Below are 10,905 nucleotides of genomic sequence, written 5' to 3'. Positions count from 1 at the left end.
AAAGAAAGAAAGAAAGAAAGAAAGGAAGGAAGGAAGGAAGGAAGGAAGGAAGGAAGGAAGGAAGGAAGGAAGGAAGGAAGGAAGGAAGAAAATTCATATTTTCATATACTTAATCCAGTCTCCTCCGTACTTGTGGAAGAAACTTTTAAGGATAACCTAATCCTAATGATTGTGGCTGGCCCATGTAACAGTAAATGACATTCATTAAGAAGGCAATAAGCACCCTGGTGGTGGCGGCACACACCTTTAATCCCAGCACTCCAGAGGCACATGCTGGCAGATCTGAGTTTAAGGCCAGCCTGGTCTAGAGTAAGTTTCAGGAAGGCCAGAGTTACAGAGAGAAACCCTGACTGGGAGAGAAAGAGAGAAAGAGGAAGAGAGGAAGAGAGAAAGACAGAAAGAAAGAAAGAAAGAAAGAAAGAAAGAAAGAAAGAAAGAAAGAAAGAAAGAAAGAAAGAAAGAAAGAAAGAAAGAAAGGGGGAGGGAGGGAGGGAGGAAATGAAGGAGGGAAGAAGGAGGAAGGAAGGAAAATAAGCTGAGAATGGATAATGCTTGGACAGGAATAAAGAGCATTCTATGATGATGGAAATGGTCATATCTAATTCCCTCCAACTACTTCCATCACCCACAGGTAACCACTAAGTGCTGAAATGTTATGATGCGGCTAGAAAATTAAATTTTGTTATACAACGTTTTAATGTCACAAATGGCTGGTCACTGTAAATGCTACATTTTTGCTTCCTTTTTGTTTCTTGGGGTTTGTTTGTTTGTTTGTTTTTTGTTTTCTTATATCAGAAGCTAGATTACTGAAGATCAGAGGCTCTCCAGGAATCCTCCACAACTTCAGCACCAGATTGCAACTGATTAGGCATCCAGCATTTTGGACTCAGAAGCTATTGTGTAAGCCAAGCTAAATAAATCCCCTTTATAATACATGTTCATTCTGTTGTTTCTATTTCTCTAGAGGACCCTATCACAACGTGTGTCCTTGATTTTTTTTTTCACATAAATGTTTTGAAAGATACTGCTGAGCATGCTCTTGAACGCTGAGCCGTCTTGACGTCATGCAAGTGTTGGTGACACCTTGGATGTCAGAATGACACCTTGGTTCTCCTCATGACTCCTCCTCATTTGTATGATGAGAGCAACTCCCCAACTTTACCTTCAATGACTAAAGTGTCCTGAGGCCAAAAGATAGACTCTGAAAACTGTTTGAGGTGGTTTGAATATGGATGGCCCCCACAGGCTCATACATTTAAAAGTCAGTAGAGAGTCCTACTTCCCAGAGATTTAGGTGTGGCCTTTTTTGAGGCTGTGTGTCGGGGGGGGGGGGGGGGACAGCTTTGGAGTTTCAAATGCTCAAGCCAGGCCAGTGCCTCTGTCTTCCTACTGCCTACAGACCCAGATGTAGAACTCTCAGTTCTCCATCAGCCTGTACGCTGGCGAGCACTCCGCCATGAAGATAATGAACTAAATCTCTGAAACTGTAAGCAAGCCCCGATTTAAATGTTTTCCTATATAAGAGTTGCCGTGGTCATAGTGTCTCTTTATAGCAATAGAACATTGACTAAGATACAATCTGAGGCATAGGCTTGCTTTTACAACTGCATCTCCACCACAACAGGTCAGGTAAAAAAGTGAGTTACAAACTGTAGACCAAGTTAAGAGTATGGAGAAACAGTCTTAATTTCTGAGAATGTCAAGCAAGCGTGTGTGGCAATGTTTGTTTTCCTTTAAATATTTTCCTTAAAATACTTTGAGAACTCACGATGATCTGAGCAACACCTACAGTGCTGTGAAACTTGCAGAGTATGTCATTGATGGGAGTTGTTCCTTACATTTTCTAGAAACAGATTGGTTCCCTAAAAGTATGTCAATGAAAGACACAGCTCTCACGGCACAGAACTAAAAGACTAGGTTTATTCTAGATTCTGTACTCTAGACCATGGCCCTAGGAACATTTATTCTATGCCCTAGCTAGGGAACATAGACTCAGGTTACCCCAAAATTCTGTCTTCCAATATGAAATCAGTTTCATAAAGTTTGTATGGCTTTACAGAAGAAAATTATAAATCAAGGGAAGTTTAAAATGAACTGCAGTTCAGAGAGGCAGATACTTGGAGATGGGTAAGTTTTAATAGGCCTAAAGTGTTGTCTGATGAAATTCTCTATTCTTGGATGGGTGGAACCTGTTGCTTTGCTAGGTTAATAGCTCCAAAGAGGTTTTTATTTACTACTTTTATTTATTTATTACTTTAAATGAACAGCTTTTGAAAGTTTTTTTTATGTTTGTTATCACAAGGAGTTAGTTTAGATAGAGTGGGGCTAGAAATGGCTATTCCAGACGGGTAACCCTAGCTTGAGATACAGTCTTAGCATTTGGATCTACAAAACTCCAGTCCCTCCACAGGACTGAAATTCCTTTCAGTCCTTTAGGCTCCATAGACAGACTCCTTCCAGAAGGTTGTTTAATTTGTCTTATTGTTGTTAACAACCAGACACAGCTTCCTTTTAGGAATTTTTGTGCACAAATAGCATATGCCAATATCATGGCTAGCAAAGGTTTTCTTAAGCACAAAGGGTGAACCTCAGTAGGAAAAAATGGGAGAAAAGAAGATGAAAGAGAAGGAGGGTACCTCTCATTCTGGAGGAATTAAACTATTCCTATAAGGTTTGGGCGTTTGTTGTTGTTGTCTGCTTGTTTGGCTCCCGGGGCTGGGATTAGAGGTGCAAACGACCATGCGCCACAAATATAAACTTATTTAATAAGAAAAATTACGAATACAAAAGAATTATATGTTGTTCTAGGATTTTCTCATTGAACAAATTATATAGAGAGACAAGACAGCCAAGGCTAAAAAGCAAAATCAAAGATGTCATAGCCCCATGGAACTTAAGTTGTAAGGCAGTTGTAAGCCCTCTGGGAGAGCATTAAGTGATGTTAACAGCTGAGCCATCTCTCCAGGCCCTGGAATTTTTGTAGACACTTCGATGAATCTATACATTCCTATTGAAAGGGTAGCCACTTTTCCAGTATTAATTCTTTTTATCCCTGAGCATGGGAGGGCTTCTTATTTCCAAGTTTTTTCTTAAGTTTCTTACCCTGTGTTTTAAGTTTTGCTTGCATGAGTCTTTTAGTTTCTCATTTACATTTATTCTCTTCACTGCTATGAGGACCCTATTCCCACTCAGAGAGGGTAATTCTCTCTGAAAATTCACCCCACAGGGTTTCTGTCCATAGTGTCTAGTCTTTAATAAATATTTGATATTCATTTTGGCTTGATAAATACTTTGACTACTTCTGCAACACTTTGCAAACATACACACAGAGAATTGGCTAATGAAAACTTAATTTCAATTTCTGCCTTAACTTGTCCTTGAGTGATTTTCATTAAAACGAAAGGTCTTAATCAAACATGCTAATGACCCAAGCATGGCCGCACACACCTATAATCCCAGAACTCTGGAGGTAGAGGGAGGAGGGCCAGAAGTGTAAGGTAATTTTTGCCTCACTGTGAATTTGAAGACAGCCTTGTTTAAAAATATGAAAATCAAGACAAGACAATCAATATGAAATATGAAAATCAAGACAATCAATAAATAAATGATGGACAGAACAAAGAAAGACAGAAGCCAACCTGAGAAGTCAGGGACAGAGTGCAGATCAAATGCTCATCTTGGGAGATGGGCTGAGACCCACATATGCCCACAGCTGCAAATTTGTTTTGTGTTAGAAATGAAGGGAAAGGGGCTCAGTGAGAGATGGCTCAGTGGTTAAGGTCACTAGCTGTTCTTCCAGAGGGCACAGGTTCAATCCCCAGCAACCCCATGGCGCCTCACAGCTGTGTGTAACTTCAGGATCTGACACCCTCACACAAACATACATGCAGGCCAAACACCAATGCACATTAAATTAATTAATTAATTTTTAAAAAGAAAGAAAGAAATGAAGGGAAAGCAGTTGACCTAACATACTTATATCTCTACTCTAGGGCTTTGCCACCATATTTACAGACTGTGTGCAGCATCAAAAAAAAAAAAAAAAAGACAAAATTAAACTGTATTCTTTAAAAGTATCTCCTGAAGGAGCATACACAGCAGTAATTTTCAAGAAAAATACTGGGTGACAATGGCTGAAAAAAAGTCTTTTTAAAAAGTATTAGCTGGGCATAGAGGTGAATATCTCTCGGCACGTGGGAGGCAGAGGCAAAAAGATCTCAGTGACTTCAAGGCTAGTTTGGTCTATGTAGAGAATTTCTAGACAGCCAAGGCTACATAGCGAGACCCTGTCTCAAAAAATAATAATAATAATAAATAAAAAAGTAAGAGTTTTTAGTAAACTAAAATGTGATTAACTTTCCTGTTCTCCAATATTAAAATATTTTACTGTATTTTCCTGTACTTAACATTTATTTTGGATTTCTCCTCACTTTTTACGGAAAAAAATTTATTAATTTATTATTTTTTTTCACTTTACATCCCAATCTCAGCCTCCCCTCTCCTTCCAGTTCACCCCCCCTCCCAGATCCTTCCTACATTACCCCTTCCCCTTCCCCCTGCCCCTGGGTTCCCTCTCCCCACTTTTGATTTAAATAGAAGGAAAAGTTTGCCAAGGTTCATGTCTTCCTGAGTCAGCAAGTAAATTTCCCATTAATCTTCCAGCGGAATGAGTCACCACCCCGGCTTGGGGAAGTCGGTCTTGGCCATCTGGGCTGCGGAGGAACAACACAGTCAATTAGTCTAGACAGCTCGGGGGCAGGCACTTGGCCTTGTATGGTTTCCTTTCCCACTTCCCACTGGTAGAACCTAGAGAGTCTCCTGGGAATATGTAAAAAGACGCCAGATTTCGCTGAAGAAAAATGCAGGCTGTGCAAATTTCGTATAAACACATAAACAGTGACTGTTTTTTATAATACAGCATTCTTTGTGATATTCAGGACTTATTTTCATACACACAAAAAAGGGAATTGTTTATCTGACACGAATTTTGTATTAGGCAGCCTACATTTTACCTGTGCCAGCCTTACATGGGTAGATCTTCCCTGTGCTGTCCACCCTTTGTCTCCCTCGCAGAGCGCCTTAGAGATCAAAGGCTGCTTTCCTGAGTTTTACAGAATCCTCGAAGGCTCAGTTCTTCTTTCATCTTTTATTAGCCCCATAATTACCATCTAACATCAGAGAAAGACAAAATTGACGATTGACAAGAATTCCTTCAAGACCGCTTCTCAGTCTTTGCAGTACCGCACAGGAAATCTAGATTCTGGATCATCCAGAATTGCAGCTCAGCCTTTCTCAGGTGTTTCCTGAGAAAGGCTGAGCTGGCCACCAGTGGCCTGCGGTGGTCAGGAGCAAGGTTTCTAGTGTTTCACAAGTTTTAATGGATGTAAAAATTTCCTGGGGAGATTTTAAATGACTGGGGTACATTCCATTTAAAAACAAAATTTGAAAATTCTCCTGGTGTGAGAGCTACTTGTCATGATTGTAATTCCTAAATTTAAGCAAAGTTGAGAATGGCTGTCAGGTGAGTCACATTTATACAAGGCAATGTTCATCACAGGATGAAAGGGGATTTCTTTTTTTAAAAAATGGAATTACAGTAGTGGTTATTACATTACACACTCAGTGGGTAGATTTTTTTTTTTCGTTTTCGTTTTCCTTTTTTTTTTTTTTTGTCAGTTTGTTGTTGCTTTGGGGACAAGGTCTTAAGAAACTCCAGCTGCCGGACGTGGTGGCACACGCCTTTAATCCCAGCACTTGGGAGGCAGAGGCAGGCGGACTTCTGAGTTCGAGGCCAGCCTGGTCTAGAGTGAGTTCCAGGACAGCCAGGGCTATACAGAGAAACCCTGTCTCGGAAAAACAAAAAACAAAAACAAACAAACAAAAAGTCTCCGGCTGACCTTGAACTCACTATTTATCTAACTCAAGGCCTGACCTTTCTGCCTCCACCTCCCAGGTCCTGGAGTCTAGACAGGAACAAGCCACGTCCCCCCCCCCCGCTCCCCTCAAGCTCATATTCTTTTCTTTTTCAGTGTAATCTTGTGTCTGCTCCTCCCCAGCAAGCCCCTCCCATGCGTCCACCTCCCGTTGTGCTTTCCAAGCAACTGCGAGAAACAGTACATTTCTTCTAAATATTTTCCAGGTTTAGAAATCTCTATCTGTAGCATCATGCTTGATGGAACATACTTTTCCATGGGTCTGAAATAATTTATTTTTCCTAACGTTTCTAGTGGAAGCCAAACAACCACTGCCTCTGTGTAGTTCATCTTCGAAAACTTGGAAGTTCTGGTGTTATTTCTCTTTCTGAGGTTTGGCTAGAGTCAGGACTATGTCTTGAGGACAATTTTTTTTTAAGATTTATTTATTTATTTTATGTATATGAGCACACTGTAGCTGTACGGATGGTTGTGAGCCACCATGTGGTTGCTGGGATTTGAACTCCGGACCTTTGGAAGAGCAGTCAGTGCTCTTAACCACTGAGCTGTCTCACCAGCCCAAGGACAAATCTTTAAGTTGTTTTTCACATACAGACATGTCACCATTGATAAAAGTATGCAGTCAAAGCTACTTAAAGACACCAACACAACACATACAGGAAACAGATGGCTAGCGGTTGGCCAAATACCTTCCTTAGGCTTCCTAATTATCATCAACCTAGAGTCACCATTTGATGCCATCTTCCTTAATGCCATCATCATTTTCTCTTCTGCAGTCTTCAAGTAAGGACTATTCTTTGTGTGTCTCCTACCTTACCCCGGAGTGCTTGTCCACGCTTGTTCATGCTTGTCCTTTTTTTTTTTTTTTAATCATTCTTATTCTGAGGTTTTTTTCTTGGTCTGCCTTACCCAGCCTGTGTTCCCTTTCATTCATGTCCTGCCTAAGCACTCCATCTCTTCACTGCTCAGTTCTATCTTATAATTTATTTATTATAATTTAATAAGTTATTTATTTATTAGTTTTGGCACTTTTGGCAGTTGGACCCAGGACCATGAGCGCTCCAGATAAGCACTCTACTATTGAGCAAGAGAGGACATCCTAGAATATGTGTCCAGTGCTTTTCTCTACCTTCCTCTCCCTCACCTGTGTTGGGATTCAGACTCAGCTGAGGTGCATACTTAACATACGGAAGTGGACCTTGCCTCAAGGTTCTCCCAGCATGCCTCAGTCCCTACCTGTACTGGCTGGTTTTGTGTGTCAACTTGACACAAGCTCGAGTTATCACTGGGAAAGGAGCCTCCCTTGAGGAAATGCCTCCATGAGATCCAGCTGTAAGGCATTTTCTCAATTACTGATCAAGGGAGAAAGGCCCTTTGTGGGTGGGACCATCTCTGGGCTGGTAGTCTTGGTTCTATAAGAGAGCAGGCTGAGCAAGCCAGGGGAAGCAAGCCAGTAAGGAACATCCCTCCATGGCCTCTGCATCAGCTCCTGCTTCCTGACCTGCTTGAGTTCCAGTCCTGACTTCCTTGGTGATGAACAGCAGTATGGAATTGTAAGCTGAATAAACCCTTTCCTCCCCAGCTTGCTTCTAGGTCATGATGCCCTGTCCAGGAATAGAAACCCTGACTAAGACACTACCCTTCAGCTTCCTCGCCCCCAGAGGCTTTTTCCTATATAATCCAGACTTTACAAAATATTTATTCTCTGCTCCTAGAAACTATATAGTCACTTATATAAAGCTAGACAACATTCAATAATCACTCTGAAAAAAGGTGAATACGTAAATGGATGCAAATAGATAAACTTAATTGCTCAGAGAACAGGCACTCAAAGGTGGTCTTATTGTCCTAATGTGTCCTAAGAGATGATCTATAGATCTTTGAAGGGAAATTGAGTGTAGAATCACAGGCTAAATAGCAATCTAGAATAAACTGTTTAAGGTAATCTTTTCTCTCTTTTAGGTGTTGGTCTGGTGTTTGCTACTGACGTGATTATTGATATATCAGTCTATCAGTTCTACCAGGCCCTTTTTAAAAAAGTATATAAATATTATTGAAAGAGGCTGCATATCCCTAAATAAGTAGCAGAAGCAGCAAAGTAAACTTGGAAATGAGTATGGAATAAAGTCACGGAAGTTGTTTTCCTGCTGTGATGGTTGATTTAAACGTCAACTTGCCACATGTTACAGTCACCTGAGAGCAAGGAATCTCAATTGAGGAATTGCCTCCAGCAGACTGACCAGCAGGCACCGCTGAGGGTGTTTTCTTCTTTAATGACCAATATGAAGGATTTAAGTCCACCATGGGGGGTGCAGTTCCTTGGAAGGTAGTCCTGGGTTTTCTAAGAAATGACTGAGCATGTCAGAAGAAAGCAAGCCAGTAAGCAGCCTGTTGCGCTCACCTCGTCCAGCAAGAAAAAAACGCAACACAGTCGGATTCTTCTCAACAGCCTTTCTTATTTCAGGAACACCTGGATACTACGGGAACTCGGGAAACCTAGGGAGGACTGCTTATATACACCCCAGCACTGGGGAGAGCTATGTGTCCTCCTGGGATTGGTCAGTCTGCCAGCACTTTAATTTGTATGCACCCGCTCGGGAGGGGTTGGCGCCAGATCCGGGCTAGCGCCTGCACAGTGGCGTTGTTTACAGCGGTGTAGCACTCCAGGCGCCATCTTTTAGGCGCCGGCTGCCTACATCAGCCTTTCCCACTGGTCTCTGCTTCGTTTCCTGCTCCAGCTTCCTGTCTTGAGTTCCCGCGTAACCAACCTGTGAACTAAAAGCACTTGCTCCTCAAATTGCTGTTGGTCATGGTTTAATCCCAGTAACAGAAATGCAACTCAGATACCTAAAGCCCGCCATTCTCTGCTGAAGATTAGTAAATGTGGGTAGAGATAGCACCGTCAATGAGTACAGATCTGTGTTTAACTTTTTTTTTTTTTTTNAANACAGGGTTTCTCTGTGTAGCTCTGGCTGTCCTGGAACTCACTCTGTAGACCAGGCTGGCCTCGAACTCAGAAATCCACCTGCCTCTGCCTCCCAAGTGCTGGGATTAAAAGCGTGTGCCGCCACACCCAGCTGTGTTCAACTTTTTTAAGTAATCAGAAAGACTGGCAGAAAATCCCATTCTTCAGTGATTCATTGTTATTTAATGTAAAGCTTGCAAGTCAAGTTACAAAAAAGAAAGAAAGAAACCTCTTTAGCTACTGGTTCCTTTTGAACAAAACTACAGTGAATGTATTTCACACTGCTAATATTTAAATGTAGGATCCTTTATGGCCTGGTCGTTATCAGCAAACATCTATGCAGTAGACTTTACAGTATAGAGCATGGCAAAAGTCACACTCAATTCAGATACACAGGAGCTTAGCTACTCTCATTATTCAATCTCTCGTTTGACCTCTTGGTTTCAATCACATCCGGTTTTTTTTTTTTATGTATACCAAGGGGACCTGGTCAAATTCCTCCCCGCTGAGTCCTAGCTTCACTTAAGAAATACAGCTGGTATTAGGCTTGTTTGTATTGCTATGAAGTTGTAAAGGTTCGATGCATTTCGGAACAGTGACAGGTTTACAGTCATAGTTACAGTTTTACTACCACATTGTACACTGCCCTGCTGTTCGCCATGTGGGCTATTTTAAGAGCATGCTTGTGAGCCTTTCATGGAAGGAAGAGCAGATCACCAACCAGTGCTTAGAAGTAGAGGGCACGGGCACACTCACAGTTTCAGCTGGCTGACTTTGTCGGAAAAACAGATCTCAAACTGATTTTGCCCTCACATACCATGGGGCAAACATTTTCTGAAAGGGCTACCAAGAGAAGGACACACAGTTAAGCGCTCTCAAAACAATTTGCCAGTCACCTCTTGTGAGTCACCTTTGAGCCGCTGAATGAAGAGGCCCTGCACTTGCAGACTTTCTTCCGAGAAAGACTTGGTAACTGGTCCTGCGGCTGGTAGTTTATAAGTTATTTCTCTGCTGGTGAAATGAGCCAATTCAAGCAAAATTAAAGTATACAAAGGCAGGTTTATTGGGAAACAGCTCTCTGGAGAGTTCACTGGTCCCAAGGTCTGAGGCCAGGGAGGTTGCCCTGGGGAGGGAGACAGAGAGATGGGGGAGAATGTCTTTGGTGTTAGTTACTATTACAACTTAGTTTTGTTTTGTTTTCCAAAAGCAAGGCTTTCATTTCCTTTACATCATTCAGAGAAACTAACTTGGCTTAAAGGATACTGCAGTCCTACTGCGTTTTCACACTAGAGATAAAATATAATTAATTACTACTGGTCACTGCACTGGCCCAGCTGCCAGTTCTTGTTGAGTGACTTGATCTGCAAAGTCCTTTTCCACAGTTGCTGAGAGGCACGAGTCCCTCGTGCCATTGGCTGGAGTACTCAGACAGTCCAATTTTAGGACTTTTTACATTTTCCAGGTTCTGGAAGCCAGACAAAACCAAATCAGGTTATTCAGTGCACCGAAAGGGCATAGCCAAGTGAGGCTATTCAAACCCTAATGTGGCCCCTTTGAAATGTGTTCATGAAAGCTCTGGAACATTAGGAGGGAAGACACAATCTGTGCTGTAAGCAGGTTTCCTAGATCACATGGAACCACAGGCATCAACCACGGGACGCCCACATCTTATTCCTCCAGGCGTCCACTAACATTTTGAGTATTTTATCTGTGAGCTCTAATGGGACATAGTGTGGAGAGCAGGACTTGAGAGGATAACTACCCGGAGGTTCTATGAGGGAAAACCTAGTAGGTGTGGAACAACGCAAGACAGTAAGACAGGTAAAACAACATACTTGTCATAACTCTCTTTATAGATCCTTGTCTAGGGACTGTGGCATCTGGAAAACTAGATACACACTACCTATACACACTTACTGTTTAATATTTGCATGCACTATCTATACATAATGTTTACTGTGACAAGCCTCTTAAGAAAAGTCTATGCTAGGAGCTGGAGAGGTGGCT

The sequence above is a fragment of the Mus caroli genome, chromosome 2, assembly GCF_900094665.2.
Source record: "Mus caroli chromosome 2, CAROLI_EIJ_v1.1, whole genome shotgun sequence".
Lineage (NCBI taxonomy): Eukaryota > Metazoa > Chordata > Mammalia > Rodentia > Muridae > Mus > Mus caroli.
The sequence above is the reverse complement of the archived record's forward strand: the minus strand, read 5'-3'. Positions refer to the sequence as shown.